We start from the raw sequence: 13,017 nt of genomic DNA, 5'->3' as shown, positions 1-13,017 counted from the left end.
GAGAGAGAGAGAGAGAGAGAGAGAGAGAGAGAGAGAGAGAGAGAGAGGCAGAGAGAGGCAGAGACAGAGAGACAGAGAGAGACAAAGATGGAGAGACAGAGAGAGAGAGGGAGGGAGAGAGAGAGACAGAGAGAGAGAGAGAGAGAGAGAGAGAGAGAGAGAGAGAGAGAGAGAGAGAGAGAGAGAGAGAGAGAGAGAGAGAGAGAGAAAGAGTCTGTGTGGGAGTGGAAGGTATAAGCATCCAGAAACTTAGAGTTTCCTAGAAATCTATATTCATGTCTTCCCTTCCCCCACACTCACCCACCCATTAACTCTTTCCGGGCTGGAGTGACTGGGAGGACCAGAGCCAGCCAGTTAAATCAGCATAAATGTCCAACAGCCATAATAATGGGGTGGAAGGGAAGAAAGGTAAAGAAAGAAGAAAGGTTGGGTCTCATGGGAGCGAATGAGATCAGTAAAGAAATTGAAACAAGCCAGGCTGTCCCCATTCCTTCCTTCATTCCCTTCCCCGCCCCCAGCATAGGGGCCAGGGAGGACAGAGGCCGAGGGCAAAGTCCCCTCGGCCTCTTCTCCTCTAGCTCTTCCCCCCACCCCCATCCCCTCCTACCCAGTCTCATCTGGCCTCCTCCACCCCAGCCTCAGGTGTGCAGGGAGAGCAGCAAGGAAGGAGCAGAGAAGTTAGTCAGGCTTTCACTGGGGAAGGAGAGAGGAACAAGGTGTTCCTCCCCCTTCCTCTTGCCCCACCCACTGGGGGTGGGTCTGGTCAAGGGTCAGGCCAAGGCGGGCTCCCCTGCCCCTTCCCGGGCAGCCGGCCCTCGGTCTGGCCCAATACCCACTGGCCGTCCATCCTTCCAGCCCACACCTCCTGGCTCCCTCAGCCCACTGCCCCCTCTCTTCCAGGCAGTCAGGGAGAGGGGAGTCGGCACCCCACTCTTGGGGACAGCCTGGGGGAGACAGTTCCCCTCCAGCTCCTTCCCCGCCCCCTCCAAAGCTCCCTCCAGCTTCTCCTAGGCAGACCAGGAGCCCACAAGCGTGTTTGTTGTGAATTCAGGGAGCTGTTGCTAAGTAAGGAAGAAGGGGAGAGGGAGGGAGAGGGAAAGGGAGGGGGGTGGGGCGGGGGCAGGGGCAGAAACCACGCTCGGGGCTGGTTGCCATCCAGGCTTTAATTCAGATGGCCTGGGCCAGAGCCAGGAGAGTGGGGGGGGGGGGGAGGGAGGGTTGGGGTAACCAGGGAGTGACACCTCTGCCCCCACCTCCACCTTGGATGTAGAAAAATCAACAGGTATGGGCACCCCAGAGAGGAATAGACCCCCTCTTCCCTGGGTGACCCCTTTCCAGCTGTCCTGGACATCAATCCGAGCTGCTCAGAGTCAAAGTCAGGGCCTTCCACTGGCTGCCCTGAAGCCTAGGGAGAGTGAGGAAAATAGGCAGAGATTGGGACACCCAAGGAGAAGAGACACGCAAAGAAAGAGAGAGACACTGCCAACCACAAAGACACATTTACAGACTCTTCAACTCTGGAATCTATGTCAGGGGCTGGGGCTAAAGGGTGTGGACTGTGGGGTGGGGCACAGCACCCAGCCACTCCCTGACATACCCCCTGTGGTCTCCCCCTAGGAGAGAAGGAAAACTGAAACGCTTTCCTCGGGATCTGGGATTTCCTGCGGCTGCCTCTCCACCACCCCCACCCTAGCCCCCCATGCCAGACTCCTGGGTTCCCTGCTCTCTTCCAAACACTCCATTTTCATCCTGCTCTCCCCTTCTGCATCCCCCCAACTTCCCCCACCCCACCCCACCCCCACACACCCTACAGCTCCAGGAAGTCTCTGAGCAACTCAGAACCCCCTTCCCCCCCCCCCAGGGCCTCTGTGGATTGGCTGGAGGCCAGGCCTAAATCGGCCTCCTTGCCACACCACTCTCCCCCCTGTTTCCCCCACCCCCATCCTGGAAGCAGGGAAGGAGGCAATGAAAATAAGCCTTAGTGCAGTTCTCCACAGAGAGACTGAGATGGGAGAGGCCTCTTGGTCTGACCCAATCCAAGAAGATTGGTTAGGTGTGGGGGTAGGGGGTGAGGGGAGGAGGAGGAGAAGGATGGATTGATAGATACCAAGACACTGATCTCCAAGGGAAGAACCCAGGAGACCGTGGGGGGTAGGGGGGGAGGGCTATCTCAAGCCCTGCCCAAGGACAGAAAACAGGGGAGGAGGTAGGATATGGACCCTTGGAGAGGGGTAAGGAAGGGACCCAAGAATCTCAGGTCCCAATAGTTTCCCTTAAGGACCTCAGACAGAGAATGGGCAGATTCCTAACCAGGGAGATATTCCTCAAAGCTCCCCCTGGGATGCACATTGGCAGGGATGGAAAGTTGCCCTAACAGGGCTTCGGCGGCCATGGGGAGGGAAAACATGGCGTAGGATCAGGATTGGGATGGGAGGGAACTGGGTGAAGCCCAGAGCAGGCGGCTGGGCAGGCAGTCCTCCCTCCTCCCCTCTGGCGGCTGGGCTCAGTTTGTACTGGGGGTCAAAGGGGAGTTCTTTTCCGAAGCATTCTGGGAGAGACGCCAACTAGAGCAAGCTGCTAACCACCCCTCCCGGCACCAATCCTGGGGGTGGGGGGGGGTGGGAAGAGAACCAGGGTCCCAGCCAACCAGACTTAACCCTTTCAAGGACACACTGTTCCCAGTGGACTCTAGAAAGGGGGTGGGGATGGGGACAGGGAAGAGTAGGGATGAAGACCCTTGGCAAGCCTATTTTTCCATGCCAAGTAAGAAGACTTGGCCAAAAGGGATTCTTTATATCTTAAGTTGGCACCACTCGTCAGAATGCCAACCCCAATACCACTGTGGTGACTTTTCTGGGATCAGCTCCTGATGGTTTATGAGGGTGACACATATGAGTATCTCAGAAATGGAGGCTGAAAAACAGAGACCCTCCTTTGAGGTTACCCTGTTTCCCCCTTCCTCCCCAACTCTTCTCCTAAGTCATTCGAGATGGAAAGCTCTGAGTTCAGAGGGTGGTGGGGGCAGTTTCCCCTCAACTCTAAAACATCTTTAGTGCAGCCTCACCCTCCCAACTGTCCTCCCATCCCTGCTTTTAGGATGAAAGTGACCACAAGATTTGTCCAGAGGTCAGAAGGGAAAATCAGCTACAGAAAGCAGCAAGATTTCTAGTATCTAAGCCCCAATCCTCTCCTGCCCCCAACTTCAGTTATCACCACCTAGTCCTTATCAAAGAAGCTCCCACCCAGCCTCCATCCTCCCCATTTTTCTCAGAGTACTCCAGCGTTACTCTCTAACAGTAACAAGAAGGAATGAGATTAAACTGGAAGAAGGACTCCCCCTCCCCAGGGCTGAAAGACACTAGAATGCTGGGAAATCTTTCATTAGGAGACTGCCCCCCCCCCCCCCCACACACACACTTGCTAGCAAGCCCTAAGGCAGTTCTTAATGAGGGGGTGGGGAGAGGAGTCTGTGAACTTGGATGAGGGAAAAATTACATCCAACTGAAATTTAGCATTTTCTTCAATGACTTAAAACACTATTCTGAGGTGTCTATCAGTGACATCAGACCACCAGATGGTTCCACGACACAAAAAGAAGCACATCCCCCTTAGTATTTCAGGATACCCTCTTGCTACCCAGTCTGGGAATCAGAGTGCCTAGCACTTTGTTCTACTTTTTTCTCTGTGACCTTGGCCAAGTCATTTCTCCTCTTTAGACCCAGATTTTGCCATCAGTTTATGGATCTGAAGCTATTAGAATCCCCCATTCTAAAGCTGTCCTGAATTTAGTAAAGTTTGGGAACCAGCAAGCCACCTAGTAGTTCTATAATTGCCCCTTGCCTTTCCCCTCATCCTTCTCAGCTTGGGAGCTGTTGGAAGGGTGCTCCCTAGGTTGACATCTATAAATCACAGGATGGGCTAGGGAGGGCCCCAAGAGAGGATGATAGAGACCAGCACTGTGGGGCTTGAGAAGCCACAAGAGGGAGGGCACTCCCCAAGGAACAGGCTCTATTATGACCAAGAATCCCAGGCTTGGGAACAGTTCATCCCCAAATTTCACCACTCCCCACTAGGGACCGCAGCATGGGCAGGCACCTCAGCCCTGCTCTGGGAACCTTTCCTTCCAAAGAACAAAAGGACTCCATGTCCCACAGAGTTCCAGGGAGACATGTGACAAAACAGCCACCAACCTCCCCCCCTACCCTCCCACACCCTAGACATAATCCACAGACACACTCTCCCCTCTAAGAAATGCACTGGCTTTCCCCAGCACATATACATCAGATGAGACCCTCAACACATACACACACCCCTATGTAGACATACAAAGTCATTCCCCCCACCTCAAGAGACATACACACCAGAGATATAACCTCACAGTAACCCCTAACATACACAGACAGGCATCCCCCCAGGGACACATACAACCAAGAACTACACTGCACCCTTCCCCTTCCCCCTCCCCCATATGCACTCACAAATAATACACAAAGACAGCCTCTCAGTTACACAAACATACCAAAAAAACACTCGTATTGATACATACATTCACACTCAAAAGTTGTATACAAGCAGCCACATGCTCTCTCTCTCTCTTTCCCACATACATACACACATACACACTCACACACACACACACACACACACACACACAACCTTGCAATCCACAGTGGTGAAGTCAGATTGGAGGACAATACTCCTGCAGCCCCACTGGGGGGTGGGGTGGGAGATGGGGGGGGGAAGAGAAGTACTCACAGATTTCAAAACAATCCTGGTTTCGAAATCTTGGATTCGGGGCTATTCCCAGCTAGGGAAGGGGGCTGGGGAGGGAAGGATGGAAGGCAGGGGACATAGGGAAGGGCAGAGAGAGGCTAGTCTAAGCCCATCCCCATCACCAGGAAGCTTGGAAGGAGAATGTATTGAGGGGGTGGTATCAGGAGAGGGGGTGCCATCCCCCTGGAGAGTCAAGGTTAAAGGCTGAGCCTAGGGTAGGTGGGGCAGTAGGCAAGGTGCCAGGCAGGGAGGGGCCAGGCAGGGAGAGGAAAAATCAAAAGGAGCAAAGAGGCCTGGAGACAGGAAAAGTGAGAGTGGGGGGAGGTTGAGCCCCTAGGAGCCACAACTCAGATGAAGGAGGGAAGGAACAGAAGGGAATAAAATGTGCTGTCCCTCTGCTCTTGTCCTGCTGGTTGCTGCCAAGCATTTCAGGTTGCCCTCTTATTTTGTGGGCATCTAAGTATGCCCCCCCCCCATACTGCCATCTTTCTGTCACCACCCCTTTTGTGGCCTTCCTTGAATGACCCCAGATTGCACAGGAAATCTTAGACCCAGTACTGGGAGAATCCTGGTCTCCTCCCTCCCATGAAGAGGACACGATTGAAGGGAAAGAGGCTTCACCAGCATGTGAAAGAAGTAGATATGTGAGGAACCCAGGTCCCAGGCCTCCCCTCCCCTTGGGGATATGACTATCTTGGGCAGCTGCTGCTCAGTCCTTGGAAAGGTTCCCCTCCCACAGTCTGAACCTCCTCTTTCTCCCCACCCCCTCCCCAGCTCCAGTCTGTCCCAACTTCCCCCCACCCTCCCTCCAACCTCCAAGGAAAGGCAGCCTGAGGAAGGGAGGGGAGGTCAGTCAGGCCAGGCTGGGGGCGGGGCTAAGGGCACTCGGCAAAGGAAATTCCAGGCTGTTACTCCAGGCAGGGCCTGGCACCCAGTAGCTCCAGGGCGGCCAATCAGACAGCTCAGCACTTCAGGAACCCTCATCTCCATCACCTTACCCCTTACTCCCCAACCTCCTAGCTCCTTCTTCCCTCGGTCCCCAGTCTTCCAAAATGGTCCAGCCCCAAGGGACAGGAGGGAGGGTGCCAAGCAAGAGAAATGGGCTTGGCGAAGTGAACTCCCATTGGATCATAGGCAAATCCACTTCTTTTATTCTCCACCCCCACCCCCACCCCCAGCCCAAAGTAACTTTTCTCATAACCCAGAAGCAGCCATCTCTGACCTGGAGATGAGCAGCCATCAATCACGGGTGGTGGGTAGGGGGATGGAGGGTGCGTGTGGGGGGAAGACAGGTGCCAGGGCCAGAGAAGGCAAGTGTTCAACAGGTTGGGCCAGTCTCAGAAACAACCCAGCCCCACCCCGAGGAGAGCAGAGCCTGGCAGAGGCTCCCCTGCCTGGGGCGCCCGGCCGCACCAGCCCAGCTCCCACGGCTTCCCACTTTCCCACGGTGCCATCTCCCACTTCCACCCCCACCCCCATGGGGTCAACAGCCAGGCCAAGGTACTGGGCTTGTGGCAGTGAGGGGGAGGGGAGTGACTTCTGAGTCACCTTTGGTGCCCTGCCTCCTACTACCCAGGGTATGCACATCACAGCTGGTACTAGCAGGGGTACTTGGGTTGGCAAAAGTGTATATGGCCCCCACCCCATAAACACACACACACCAATTCCCATCCTAAACTGCTTTGGTGGCCCCAAGATGAACAGGGACAAGAAGATGGGACTATAGCTCTTTCCCACCTAGGAACAAGGAAATGTTCAGCACTTCCCAGGCACTACTGATTCTTCTAAATATCGTGGCACCTTTTTCATAGTTCTCCTCCCTCTCCCTCCACCTATTGCAAACTTCCCCACCATGCTTCAATGGAACCAGGCCCTCTAATATCTGGGACTTCCTAGCTTCCCTTTTGGTCTCCCCAGGGCTAACTGGGAAGTAAGAGGTTATGGCTTCTTCAGTCCCTGAACCCCACCCCCCCTTCATCCCACATGAGCCCCTGGGGCCTATGGATTATGCAGTCTCCCCAAACCCTGGCCTTGCCCCTTCTTCCTCCTCCCTCCCTCTCACAGGCTCCATGCAGCTCCATCCCAGCCACTCCGCCTGCTGGCAGGCAGCCCCCCTTTACGTGGCGTCTCCTTTAATCTAAAGCAGGTGCCAGGCGTCCTGGCCTATGCTCCTGCCATCACCACCACCCTCCAGGACCAGACCCAGGGGCATATTGCCCAGTTCTGACATAGGCTCTAAAGCTTCAGGAGAAAGGGAACCCTCATTCTCCATCCCAACCACACTACAACTCCAATCCAGCTCTTCTCAGCCCTGGAGTCCCTATGGGTGTCAGGGCCCAGGAGCCAATGGGAACAGGAACCAAGGAAAGCCACAGCAAGATCCTCAGGTCCCTGGTCCTGGACCTCTCCTTAGTCACCATATTTCTGACCCTAGATCTCCTTCTTATCACCAGACTCCTTCATCAAGATTAACCCCCAGATGTCCTGACCCTGTCCCCCACCTTTGTTCCGCCATTATCAGATGCTTACAACCCCCAAATCCAGCAGTCACTTCAGATCCCTGAGCATCCCTCTTCCTCCTCTATTTCCCCAGAAGTCCCTGTGCTGTCCCCTCCCCCAACCCACCCCCAAATCAAGAGCAATCTCACATTCAAGTTGTGGAGGCCAGCCCAGGCAAGGCTGGCCAGGCTGCCCACTGTAATCAAGCAGAATGCCTGAGGCCCGGGGGTAGGGCCCCATATTTGAGTGAATACCTCCTTCCTGGGGCCCGAGGCACTCTATCCCTTCCCCACTTTTCCTCTACCTACTTACTCATATCCTTATCAACACCACTACACCAACAACAGGCAGCAAGTTCATTCAGTCCTACCATACAGAGAGCACCACCTAACCTCTAGCACCAGGAATAAAGAGCCTAGAGCATCCCTTCACCTAGACCCAGGGCAGTAAGAGCCACCGGATCCTGGGTACCAGCATTACCCTCAGAAACAGTGCTTAAGTGTGGTTAGGGGGCACTGATCAGCAACACTAGAGACAGCTCTGTCCAGGGAAACAGAGGCTGCTTCCTAGGGGTCTCCTGATTGAGTCAAAGGGAAAGCAAAGGGAGCCCTGGCCCAGTCATGCCAGGCATCTCTGACCTCCTTCTGGCAGTGATAACTGAACAAACTGTCTGTGACAGAAGTAAATGAGAGTTTTTCTAAGTAAAGCAAGAAGCCCAGAGAGGAGGCAAAAGTAAGAGGACAAGAAATACCTCAGAGCTCCCTTCTATGCCACAAAGTCCTCCCACCCCCCAATATCTTTCCCTACCAATCTGAAATCTTCCACCTCAAAACCAGCCTTAGACTGACAAGACAGAAGCAGGGGGCTGGTGGGTACATCAGAGAGACCCCAAAGGAAGGAAGCTGGATAGACAGCGACAGACACCTACCTTCTACACCCCCAAGAAGAGCTCTTGCTCCCTAGAATATGCCTCTTCCTTCTACTTTCCAAAACAGGATGGAAAGGAAAAAAGAGAAATTTCCCTAAGAATCGATCATTCCAAGTGTCCCAGGATAGGCAATGCCTCTCAGAATGCTCAACCTCAGGCCAAAGGTGCCCTGTGCCCCAAGCCTATCTAACCCATCATTCAATGCCCAGTCTCCCAGAGAGCCTAAGGGGAGGGCAGTGAGTACATCCCTTGTGATACTGTGGCAGGCAGGGATAAGGTAAAGGAACCTTGCAGTGCACCAACCTGCACAAGTGCACTTCTGCCAGGTGGGACAGGAGTGCAAATTATGAATGGTGAGCAGAGGCTACATGCCTGTCTTCTACACCACAGGTTGCAGATGTTGGGCAGGGCCCAGGGGTGGAGGGAGGACCCCAGCTGTGCACAAGTCAAATCCATTTTCCCAAAGAGATTCTCTAGTCATCAGATATAGGGGTATGGGGTATAGACAACAAGGGTATAGTGAAGTATGTGTGTGCTGGGGGTGGGGGGGTGGGGGTGGGAAAAAGACTACATCTCCCAGAAGCCCCCAGGGCAGGGTTAGCCAGCCCTCGGGCTGGCCCCAGGCCGGCCTTGTTCTCCGTGTTAAGGTTGCAGCTCCCCCTCCCACCCCCTTCCCAAACTGCCCCCACGCCGCACCACTAAGCTGCCAACTGGCCTAGTGGGGGCCCAAGGAGGGTGGTAGCATAGTAGCTCCATCTGGGTTGGAGGGCACAGATGCCCCATAATAGACTGGAGGGCAGCCACTAGGGTGCAAGACAACAATCATATTGCCCCAGTCTCCCTCTCTCTGGACCCCGTTCAAACTAGTGACCCCGCTTGCTGGCCCCTCTCTTACCTGGATCCTGGGCTGGGGGGAATCTTCACGCCAGGCCAAGGGTAGAGTCCATGATCGGGTCTCGGGGAGGTGGATTTTTTCTCTCGCTTTTGGATTTGGGGTACCGTGGTGTATACCAGTCGGAATGGGGGGTGGGTGTTGGTCCTTTTTCGATCCTGGGCGCTTGAATCTCAGCACCGGCCGGGCCCCGAAGGGAGGTTCCGGGGGGAGCACCAAGCCTGGCTTCTCGCCTCCGAGCCCCGGGGCATGGTCGTTGGGAACGGGGCGCCGGGAGGGGCCTGGGCTGGGGCAGAGGTGAGGGGCTGGGGAGTCTCCGGCCCCGGAGCTCGGCGCCCGGGCTCCGCTCGTCCTTTCACTTTCTGCTGCGATCCGCGGGGATGGCTGTGCTCCCGGCGGGCTGGGGAGCCTGGGCTTCTGCACGCGTAGCGGCGCTCAGACGCCGACAGTCCCGGTCACGGCTTTCCAGCGCTGGGCCAGCGGGGGGACCCTGGCGTCCGGGCGTCCAGCGGGGGTCCAGCGGGACCGGGTCTTGGGCATGTCCGGCTCCCTCCTCTGACTCTCTCCGCCTCCTCCTCTTCCTCCTCCACCAGCGCTTCTTCCTCTTCTTCCTCCTCCTCCTCCTCCACCTCCACCCCTTCTCCTTCTTCTCCTCCTCCTTCTTTCCCGGTCCCTCTCCTCTCCGCTCCGCTCCTCTCCCCAGCCTGAATAAGCATCGGGGCTCTGGCTGCCTCCTTCTGCCTTCATACCAGAGCCCGGAGAGGCCCCTGTCAAAATAAGAGCTCCACCATCTCGCTCGCCTTCTCGCCCAGGCCGGCTCCCCCAAGCCTCCCAGTGGTCTGACTCGGTAAGGCGCCCAAGGTGGATGGCAGCTGTCTGGGAAGAGATTGGGGGGTGGGGGTGGAGTAGGGGGCTTTTCTCCTCCCTCTCCTCCTCTCCTCCTCCTTTCCCCCTCCTCCTTCCTCCACAGGGCTGATCTGGAAAGGATGGAAGGTGGGGAAGAGGGGAAACGCTAACCATTCCCTGAACTATGCCAGGATTGAAAAGCTTTGACTAGACCCCTCCCTAATCTATTTCCCCCAAAGCAACCTCCCTCAACTTGCTATGAAGTCAAGAAGGGGGCAATGATCCTCAGGCAGAGAGAACCTAGCAAAAGATCCAAGTAGGGGTGATATTTAGCGGAGAAGATTCTGCTGGGGTCCCATGAACTCATCTCTGTCCAAGGAGGTGGGTTCCCCACTGCCACCACCTACCAGAGCATCACGACTTACCCAACCTTATTTTGAGAAACTATCCAATCCTTCCCACACTCAGAGCCTTCATCTGTATGGCTGTTCACTATCTCCAGCACTTTATGCTCCTTCCTGACTCTGCTGTTGTGTACTTTACCTACCTCCCAACCCCCAGCCTCCTTCAAGGCCCAATTCAAATTCTCCCTTCCCCAAGCTTTCCCAGACTTCAGCAGTTCTCTCACTGATCTCTCTCTTTTAAATCCCAACAATTCCAAAAGTCAGCACCACTCAACTTTACACTTAATTTTATAATATTCTGTATCATCCTTTCAAGTAAATCTTAGCCTTGTCTCCTCATCTAGAAGATAAGTTCCCTGAGGGCATTAAAGATGCCTCATATTTTTAATTGCCTCTCACCTCCTCCCCTGCTACGGACAGGAGCTGGGCACAAACTTGATGTTCAGTGCATACTGTTATTTGACAAAACACATCAGTTGGTGGGCACAGGGCAGCTGGGAGACAGAAACAGTGACCGAAATTGGGAATAGAAAGAAGCTGATCTCTGACAGGAGGTAGGGAGTCCAGAAAACACTGAGGTCTAGGTAGGATTTCTGGGTTGCAGCATCCAAGGAAGTTCACCATCTCCAATCTCACAGTTGGGTCTACCATATCATGTGTTCGACAGGGTTAATGTACATAAAAGGGGCCCTTATAGATGTATTGTGAGACTTACATGAGTTTGTTCATTACATGATGTGGTACAAGGCTAAATGTTATAGGAGTTCTTGGCGTGGTCTATGAAACCATGTGCCAGTTCCCCAGGGTGGGGCTGTGACTCATTCCCTCAGTACTGTGGGTTCCAGGTTGGGATACAGAACAAATCTCATGAAGCAAGTAGAGCATATAGGTGGACTGAGAAGGAAGAGAAGATTGAGGGGAGATTGAATGAGAGAGCAAGAGGGGGAAAAGATGAGAGAGAAGAAAGGGAGAGAGAAAGAGAGGGGGAGAGGGAGATAAAGGGGGGAGAAAGAAAGGGGAGAGAGAGAGAGAGAGAGAGAGAGAGAGAGAGAGAGAGAGATGGAAAGATTGGAGGGGGGACATCTGTGAGTGCCCATTGCCGGAACGGAGTAACCCCCTCTACTGGCTAACATGGGTTGTGTTTTCATGTATGCTAGTGTTCAAATATGTCATTGTGTACCTAACTGTGTCACTGTGTATCTGTGTCAGTGTTTAATACTGTGTTTCTGACTGTCTCAGTACATGTATGACATCACAAGCTAAAGTCCTTTCCTTGATTGTGGAATACACAAGATAGGGCATTACACACACACAGTTTTCATTAGTTTTCTGATGGGGTTGGCCAGAGAAGCAGCTTCCTTGGAACCTTGGCACCCCTGTTTTCCAAGCTTTGACACCTGTGTTCCCCTCTACGAAGTCCCCCTCTGGGTCCTATGTAGGCAGATGGAAGGAGTGGGAGGGTCTCACCCTGATGACCCATTCCCTAGGAGGGACTTTAATCCCTTAAAATCACAGAACCAGGGACTCAGAAAAGGGTTAATTCTGAACCCTGTGATAACTCCTATTATTGGCTTAGGGTGCTGTCAGTCAGAGGGAAAGGGGGGCCAGTTTGCCAGTTTCTTAGCATGGCAGCTAGACTGCCCACCATCCCTCAGACTCCCCTCTCAATATCTCCTTTCCCTGCTCACATCATTCTGATGACACCCTTTCTTGGAAGAACTCCAATACGGAGACATCTTCCTAGGCTCTAGAGAAGCAGCAGAGGACCCAGGTGTCCTAGTCTGCCACTGGCTCCTGCTGCCTAGCTAGCTTCCTGATAGATGGTGATTATTATATAATAGACCAACAGGACAGAACTGAGCCAACACTCATTACCCTTTGCCCCAGCTTGGTGCCCGCCCCAGGGCCAGCTCCTACTCTCCATTCCCACCCCCACCCCCTTCAAATCCCTTTATCCCCAGGGAACTGAAGTCCTTTGCCCACCTCCTTATCCTGAGGGGATACCACTACAGGCTGTGCCCTTACACACACACACACACACACACACACACACACACACACACACACACCAGGGTGCCAGGCTGGAAAGGGAGGTTAGGCACCATGCCAGGTATTGAACTAGGAGCTGTCTACTGAATCAAGGTTTACTAACCCCTCTCCAGAATTCTTCTGCCAGTCTAGCTGACCCCCTCCAATTAGAGCAGGAATGGGGGGGGGGAGAGCTATGTAGGAGAGGGATGGGAATGAAGTAGGGGGGAGGCATTGGGGGCAGGAAGTAGGAGGTGGGGGGGTTGCTGAGTAGGGGGGAAGGGACTCTTATCCTGACAGGGCTTCTGCCTTCCCCAACTGGAGGGTTTGGAAAAACTGAACAGGCAGCCAGGGCTGGGCTGGAAATCCTGCAGCCCACCCTCCTGGGGACACAAAGCCAGGGGGAGCCTGAGCTGCTGGGAGGGAGAAAGAGGGGACTTCAAGGGAGGGCAGGGCCCCTGTGGGGACTGGAAGAAAGGGGCAGTGAGCCCTTTAGGGAAGGGGGCCCTGAAGTATCTCCCAGCAATCCAGGAGGCTCTGGCTTCCCCTTCCCTCTCCACCCCCAACCTTACCCCCCCCCCCCCCATCGGCATCAGTCTTACAGATTGCAGGCAGATTTAACTCATTCCATACTAGCCTGGTGGATT

At 54.4% G+C, this 13,017-nt stretch overlaps 1 protein-coding gene across 1 annotated transcript in view; it reads right to left on the bottom strand.

Annotated features, from left to right (window-relative positions):
* The window catches only part of BCL9L (BCL9 like), a 34,647-nt gene extending 25,384 nt beyond the window's left edge, over nt 1-9,263 (bottom strand). The window contains 1 exon segment of the mRNA XM_069066638.1: nt 9,096-9,263. The gene's annotated coding sequence lies outside the window, so the exon portion shown is untranslated.
* Between the last annotated feature and the right edge of the window lie 3,754 nt (nt 9,264-13,017).

The sequence above is a fragment of the Petaurus breviceps genome, unplaced genomic scaffold (genome assembly GCF_028583685.1).
Source record: "Petaurus breviceps papuanus isolate PSGF00001 unplaced genomic scaffold, PetGlider_PUasm1.0 90723, whole genome shotgun sequence".
NCBI classification, from domain to species: domain Eukaryota; kingdom Metazoa; phylum Chordata; class Mammalia; order Diprotodontia; family Petauridae; genus Petaurus; species Petaurus breviceps.
Note: the sequence above shows the minus strand (reverse complement) of the source record. Positions and strands in the feature narration are given on the sequence as shown.